We start from the raw sequence: 7,844 nt of genomic DNA, 5'->3' as shown, positions 1-7,844 counted from the left end.
CTCCCAGCAGGTGGCCTCCCACTCGTAACACCCCGCAGGTCGTCTCAGGTCTCGCCGGGCTCTCTCTCGCTCGTATGCATTATTGAGCAACTCGCAAAGGTCGATGGCTGGCGTAATTGTTGTCGGTTCATTTTCACGAGGCCTCGCGGTCTCAGACAAGAGGACCTCTGGATATTGTTTCATTTCTGTGCATCGCGGCGTATGACTTGGACGGAGGTGGTAGGGGGCGGGGCGGGGTGGGGGTCCGGGAAGCCATCCTTCCCTTTCACCACCAACCGTCGGTCTGCTTCAGAAGGACTGTGACACACCGCAGCTGTGCAGCCTCTGTAGGAAAGTTGATGAGGAAGGGAAAAACGGTTTCCAAACCATCAGCCTGTATAAAAACGACGAACGCTGAATAGACTTTTTCCCTCTTTGTTTGTTTTTTTTTTTCCCCATTCAGGATAAAAGACCGTAAATATTTGTCCATCTCTCTCACTTTGGCAGCAGTGCTTGATAGACGTAAGAATTCATGAGGGGGTACTAAGGTGCAAACAGAAAAGAAAAAAGGTTTCTGCCAGTATGCCATTTCTGCAAGTGCAGGAGATGCAGTCATTTTCAACATGTGCCTGCACATGGTTTTTAATGACAATACATTGAATTATGGATATAATGTATGAATTATACCGCGATCAGCGAGATAAACGCAGTATACAACTCCTTTCTTTCTTGAATATCTTGGACCAATATTGATTCCCGATGTCCCTCTGGGGGGGTGGGATGGCTTTGAGGAAAGACAAACAGGGAGCAGCGCAGACTCGATCATTATTATCTTTCAGGAATTAAACACAACCCGGGCGGGCACACTGCCAACACCCACACCTGATGTGGGTCAAGCAACCGGTCCTGGTTCGGGTGAAAGTGAATCATTAGCCAGGTTGTAAAAGTTTAAATGTGCAGCGTGGACTTGACACCGCGGGACACCTGCACGGCCCAGCTTCGGCCCACGGGGGTAAGAGCTCTGTTAGACGCGCTGTGTTGACCGGAAGGAGCCGAGAAAACACATCCGCCGTATTTTCTCCTCAACGGTACAGTGTTTGCTTTGCCAAAGACGTCTATAAGGATGCACATCTGTTTACCCAGTTTCATTAGGATGACACAACACAAACACACACACACACACACACACACACACACACACACACACACACACACACACACACACACACACACACATTCATTCCTAGGGACCATTTAGTACGGCCGATTCACCTGACCTACATGTCTTTGGACTGTGGGAGGAAACCGGAGCCCCCGGAGGAAACCCACACAGACACGGGGAGAACATGCAAACTCCACACAGAGGACGACCCGGGACGACCCACCAAGGTTGGACTACCCCGGGGCTCGAACCCAGGACCTTTTGCTGTGAGGCGTCCGTGCTAACCACTGCGCCACCGTGCCGCCCATCTATATATCTATATCTATCTATCTATACGTATATTTATATATACATATATATACTGTACTAATATGTATGTGTGTGTGTGTGTATATATACACACACACACACACTGTACTAATATGTGTGTATGTATATATATATATATATATATATATATATATATAATCCAGTGATTCAAGTAATTCTTTAATAGATAGTACAAGCCTGTTTCATGCTATATGCAATCATCAACTGTTACTTGAGCTAAACGGCAAAGAACATAACACATATAACCGTCTCGCCATGCACATCAACACATATAACTGTCTCGCCATGCACATCAACACATATAACTGTCTCGCCATGCACATCAACACATATAACCGTCTCGCCATGCACATCAACACATATAACTGTCTCGCCATGCACATCAACACATATAACTGTCTCGCCATGCACATCATGTGCACAATGTCCAGTGGGGAAGGGAGAGGTGCCTCCATTCCAATACATGTGCTCGCTAACTGTTCAGTGGGAGGGGGAAGGGGGGGTGGAGACTGCATAAAAAGTTGTATGTCTATCTATCTGTCCAACTATCTGTCTGTCCATCTATCTATCTGTCCATCTAGCTATCTGTCTGTCTGACCGTCGGTCTATCTATCTGTCCATCTAGCTATCTGTCTGTCTGACCGTCGGTCTATCTATCTATCTATCTACATATACATACATAGATACTCAAACATCATGTACACTTACAACCGTTTACATGAGCAACAGAGAGCTCAGGTGGTTTAATGTGGTCTGTACTGAACAGCTAGGCAAGTCTAGGAAACAACAACAACAACAAGGGGGGGGAAATCTCTCCGTTATGATCTCCAGTAAGTGTTTGGGATTTCACAAACAGACCCTCTTCATAAGGAGGCATGCTCTCACTGCTGTGCTGGAGGTTCAGGACGGTGCTCGGGTCGGCTAGGCGTATTGATGCCAGGCCCGGCGGAGGAGAGAGCCGGCAGGCCGCTGCGCTGTGACACCAGGTGGAGACGGAGGAACGGCTGCAGGCTGCGCTCTGATCCAGCACTCCTTAAAGAGGTAACCCGCAGTCCTGTGAGGGTCCCTAACCACAGGATGTCTCCCATGCTATGCTACTGATCTCCACTTCACGGCCTCGACACACCCAAGCATCACGGCAAAACGAATATACGACTTTGTTTTAAAAGAGGTGAGTGGGGGAGGGGGAGGAAAGTACTTCCAGAGCAAAGTATTAAATCATCTTCGCCTCTCGGATATTTATGACGTCTCCTTTTGTTTCCTTAAAAGACCGGAGTCGGTGTATGGATTTCTTGATGCTGTTACGTCGCTCCGCTTGAACAGCAACAATCTAATCAGGCTCCGAGTGTCTGTGTAACATGAGAGACTGCCGGGGGGGTAGGGACGTCCTCCGGGGCCACGGGCCCTCTCATTAACAAGACCTTTAGAGCAACACCGGGCCGAAACGGCCTCTTTGTTTTTAGAGACTACATGTATTGTGAGGCTCCCGGCAGCTCTTCTGTGTCCTGTATTGTTTTATACTTAAGTGGATCTATGGAAACTGCACCCAGAAGTTTCCCACAGCGTATGTCTGACGTATTTTGTCCTGTTTGTTTATCCAACATGGGTGGTCAAGATTTTATAGATAAGGCTAGATAAAATATCAAGCTCTGGTGGTCCAAGCAGAGTACACACACACACACACACACAAACAGATATATATATATATATATATATATATATATATATATCACAGATATACACACACACACACACATACATACATACATATATACACACACAGATCTAAATATATATAGATCTGTGTGTGTGTGTGTGTGTGTATACGTATATATATATATATATATATATATATATATATATATATATATATATATATATAAAATCCAGTGTGTGTGTGTGTGTGTGTGTGTGTGTGTGTGTATACGGAAAGCTTTGTTTGGGCATTTAAATTTAATGTTTTGTTAACGTTCAGAAAAAAAAGAAAATAAATATATATATATATATATATATATATATATATATAGTGCAGGAGTTTCCCAAGTCCAAGCCTAGGGATTCCCTTGGGGTCCATTTCTTTGGCCATGTAGCCTGCAGAACAACCCACTGCATCACAGCCAGCCATCTCACAGTCCAGTACAAATACATCTTTGATTCCAGTTTTCCCTTCCCTACAGACAGCGAAAAGAAAAAAGAAAAAGAAAAAAAACAAAACATTTTGGCCGCCCAATGTGCAACTATCTTGAAAGTCATAACTTTACATTTCTGATAAATGTTGTGTCACTTGCAGCAGCAGTGTTCTCTGGTAGAAAAATCTGAGTAAACAAGCACAGGAAATGATGATGATGATGATGATGATGTTTGCTCACGCACTGCGGGAAGCCAATCTTTTGGCCCTCCGTCATGAGCTAGTTTGTGGGTGAAGTTTGTGGTGTGCAAGAGATATCTGGGAAGCTGAATCACCATGGCGGCTGCCAGAATGCACATCATTAAATTTAAGCAGGGTGTTAATTGTGCGCGTCCTTGATAAGCTGGATGTCACATATACTTGCACAACATTCATTTTTTATTTATTTAACTTTATTCGATGGGGACAATACACATTAAAAAAAAATACAACAAATTCAGGCCTGCGTTTCTGGGTCTATCTGGGTGCACATAAAGCGCACCTTATCTCTGAACATGCAAATATGACAATGAAATGACAATTACACGTGGGGGTGTGAATTCTAGTTGTTAGTGCTTCGCTTCCCATGTCAAGCCAGCTCAAACGCACCAGATTTCATGTGCTGACAAACATCTTGTGGAAAGCAGTCGTCTAAAATCGGTTTCCCATACGCAGCCCTTTCTTTGGGTTTTCCGTTTGGCCCATTAACCGACTTTGGAGTTGCTCAATTTCGGTCCCTTTCAAATCTCCCACAGTCAAGGGGTTTTGTAGTTGAGCTTGACTTTAGGTGCTTTTACAGATGTGGATCTCGATTTCTCTCTCCTTCGACCACATGCCGTCCCAATCGTCCCCTCGCAACGCCAATTTAGTACCATTTATGAGCACTGGCCACAAAGGAACAGTGGAAACCAAACACATAAAAACAATCAAAAACAACTAGAAATAATAAACAAACAGCCACGGTCAAGCTGAGCAGACTTCTGCGTCAATCGTTTGGAAGTCGAGAAACCTCAACGGACTTGGTTCGAGCTGTGGGGAGGAAAACACGCCCCAGCAAATAGAGGCCGGTGATTAAAAGAGCACGAGGCCTGCAGTTAACAGCCCGCATCTCCCTGGGTAAGATAGAAGATAGTGGGCAGTCCTGCCCTCGTAAAGTTGGCAGTGCCCATTTCCTCAGCTTTGATCGCCCAAGCACAGGAAAAGTCAGTCGATGTGAAAGGGTTGGTCTGTAATGGTCTGTCTAGCCCAGAGGCTGATTGAACGGGCGATAAAACAAGATCCAAATATCCCCTAAGGAACCAGAGTCTGTTTCCATAGACAGTGTATTTTCTTTTAAATGTCTGTATACACATACACTACATTCAACCTGACACGAGTCTGCACAATCAATAATCATCATAATAATCATATAATAATCATAATCAATAATCCAGGTAAGAAAATCAAAGAAGGTGGAATCAGTTCATCTGGATACAATGTTTGTTAACATTGTATCCAGAGGAACTGTTACAATGTTTATTAACATTGTATCCAGATGAACTGATACAATGTTTATTAACATTGTATCCAGATGAACTGATACAATGTTTATTAACGTTGTATCCAGAGGAACTGACTCTGCCTTCTTTGATGTGCACACTATTGTTGTATGCACATTGGCCATCATTTTGCTAACAATCAGACCATTTCGAAGAAAAACTGACTTTTTACACAATGACATATTGTGACCAACACAATAAGTAAACTTTTTCCTCGTGCTATATACCGAATATTTTTGTGCGTGCTTCTAGTTTTCCCATCACCAACTGCTGTCGTGTGTGGAAATGACCCTCCTAAATGTTGCGGTTTGGAAACAAGCTTCCTGATTTTAATTGTTCACACAGGTGGGCCTCTAAGCATGCTGTGACCCTTAGGGCTGAATGAAGACCCCCATTATGAAGGTCAGAGGTCAGTTTAATGCTGGAGGCTAATCGATCTGAGTGCTGCTTAGATATGCATATCACATGAAGTGCACTAATCAAAGCTAATCTGCGTGAATATCAAGGCGCGATGGCATTCGGAGGGCATCGTTGCTGCTCGTTTCTAAAGCAAAAATCAAGAACGACTGTGAGAAAAAAAGAGCGTTCGATAACTTTTATGTTCTTGTGACTAAATCTCTGCCTCCTCTTATGTAGGAGGCTATGGGGAAACAGGAGCATCTGTTTTAAGCCATCACTTGGAACAATATATGACTATATATGACTTTTTTTGACACCGGGCCAAATGGCTCATTGCTAGAATACAGCTAACAAGTCCAGGGGCACACACACACACACATGTGCACAACCACGCAAACACACACGTACACACACACGGGGATACACATAATATGAACCACATATGATATCTCAGCCTCTCATCAGGCATAATCACTCCCAGATGGTGTCAGTTGACTCCCCCCTGACCTTTGACCCTCTCTTCTACTTTTTGACTCCCTCTCTTTATTTATTTCTTTCCCTTTCTCTCGCGCTCTCTCCGTCTCTCGCTATCTTTCTCGCCCTCTCTCTCGTCTATACACACACACACATACACGCCTAGCTACATAAAGAAACACGTGCTAGCATACGGACACACACATATGGGCTAGATAAGGTTCTGGGAGGTATTACCCAATACGGTGTAGGAATTAAGCTCAGATGAGAGCCATGCAGTGTGATGAGAGGCCAGTGGTCCCCCGTGGTACATTCATCACTATGGGGGCTAAACAACACACTACCAGGAAAAGAAATGTGTCATGCACAAAGAACTTATAAGAGAATAAGAGAAAACAAGACCATGGCAAGTTCACAACGATGCCCTTGATGAAATTGGAATTTCATACAGTCATAACCAGCGAGGTACTGACATATAAGAGCAATAGTGAAAAAGCAACTTGCGTCATTTCTTATCTAGTGTGCTCATTTCTTCTGTCGAGGAGTAGGAATAATGGAAATCATGTTATGCGGTTTCCAAAAGTTAATTTTGTCAAACGCCGACGGCCAAAAACGAGTTTCAGGCACCCCTTAAAATGTTCTGTAACAAAACTCAAAGTCTCCTTACCTTAAAAGGGATTGGCTCTGCAACCTAGTACGATCGAATGAAGCTTCGCTCTATGTGAATTATTCCGAAGTATTTCTCCATATATGTGTGTATTAAGTCGGAGAAAGACATTGTAATTTAGTGACAACAAATTCTTTAATGAGGACGCCACCTGCTGCGAGACTCTCAGAACCAGAACCAGAATCAGAATCAACTTTATTGGTCAATTGCGCCTATGCATACGAGGTATTTGACTCTGGTTCACAGCAGCTTCTAGTACTCACAGACATCACTCACACAGAAAAAGAAAAAACAGAAGAAGTGGAACAAAAGGACAAGCATGTCTACACAACATGTATGTGGCTACTATACAGAGTTTTGTTATGGTTGAGTAATAAACACGCTACGCCCATACATTATACCATATTGCTTATATGCTATATTGCCCATGCACTATACCATATACCACGCCACAACTCCACAACCCATCATGCCCATATACAATGCTATATACTCACACTATACTACACTATACTACAGGTGCATCTCAAAAAATTTGAATATTGTGGAAAAGTTCATGATTTTCCGTAATTTAATTCAAAAAGTGAAACTTTCATATATTCTCGATTCATTACACATGAAGTGAAATATGTCAAGCCTTTTTTGATTTAATCTTGATTACAGCTTACAGCTCATGAAAATCAAATATCCAGGATCTCAAAATATTAGAATATTACATAAGACCAATCAAAAAAAGGATTTATAATACAGAAATGTCGACCTTCTGACAAGTATGTTCTTTTATGCACTCAATACTTGGCTGGGGCTCCTTTTGCACGAATTACGGCATCAATGCGGCGTGGCATGGAGGCAGTCAGCCTGGGGCACTGCTGAGGTATAGTTATGGAAGCCCAGGTTGCTTTGATAGCGACCTTCAGCTCGTCTGCATTGTTGGGTCTGGTGTCTCTCATCTTCCTCTTGACAATGGTTCAGGTCAGGCGAGTTGGCCGGCCAATCAAGCACAGTAAAACCGTGGTAGTTTTTGCACTGTGGGCAGGTGCCAAGTCCTGCTGGAAAATGAAATCAGCATCTCCATAAAGCTTGTCAGCAGACGGAAGCATGAAGTGCTCTAAAATCTCCTGGTAGATG

At 43.5% G+C, this 7,844-nt stretch overlaps 1 protein-coding gene across 1 annotated transcript in view; it reads left to right on the top strand.

The window, feature by feature from the left end:
• Positions 1–2,385: 2,385 nt before the first annotated feature.
• Positions 2,386–7,844, top strand: part of ednraa (endothelin receptor type Aa) — a 28,344-nt gene continuing 22,885 nt past the window's right edge. The window contains exon 1 of the mRNA XM_056280000.1: positions 2,386–2,642. The gene's annotated coding sequence lies outside the window, so the exon portion shown is untranslated. The remainder of the gene's footprint in view (positions 2,643–7,844) is intronic.

This window comes from Lampris incognitus, chromosome 5 (genome assembly GCF_029633865.1).
Source record: "Lampris incognitus isolate fLamInc1 chromosome 5, fLamInc1.hap2, whole genome shotgun sequence".
Lineage (NCBI taxonomy): Eukaryota > Metazoa > Chordata > Actinopteri > Lampriformes > Lampridae > Lampris > Lampris incognitus.
Note: the sequence above shows the minus strand (reverse complement) of the source record. Positions and strands in the feature narration are given on the sequence as shown.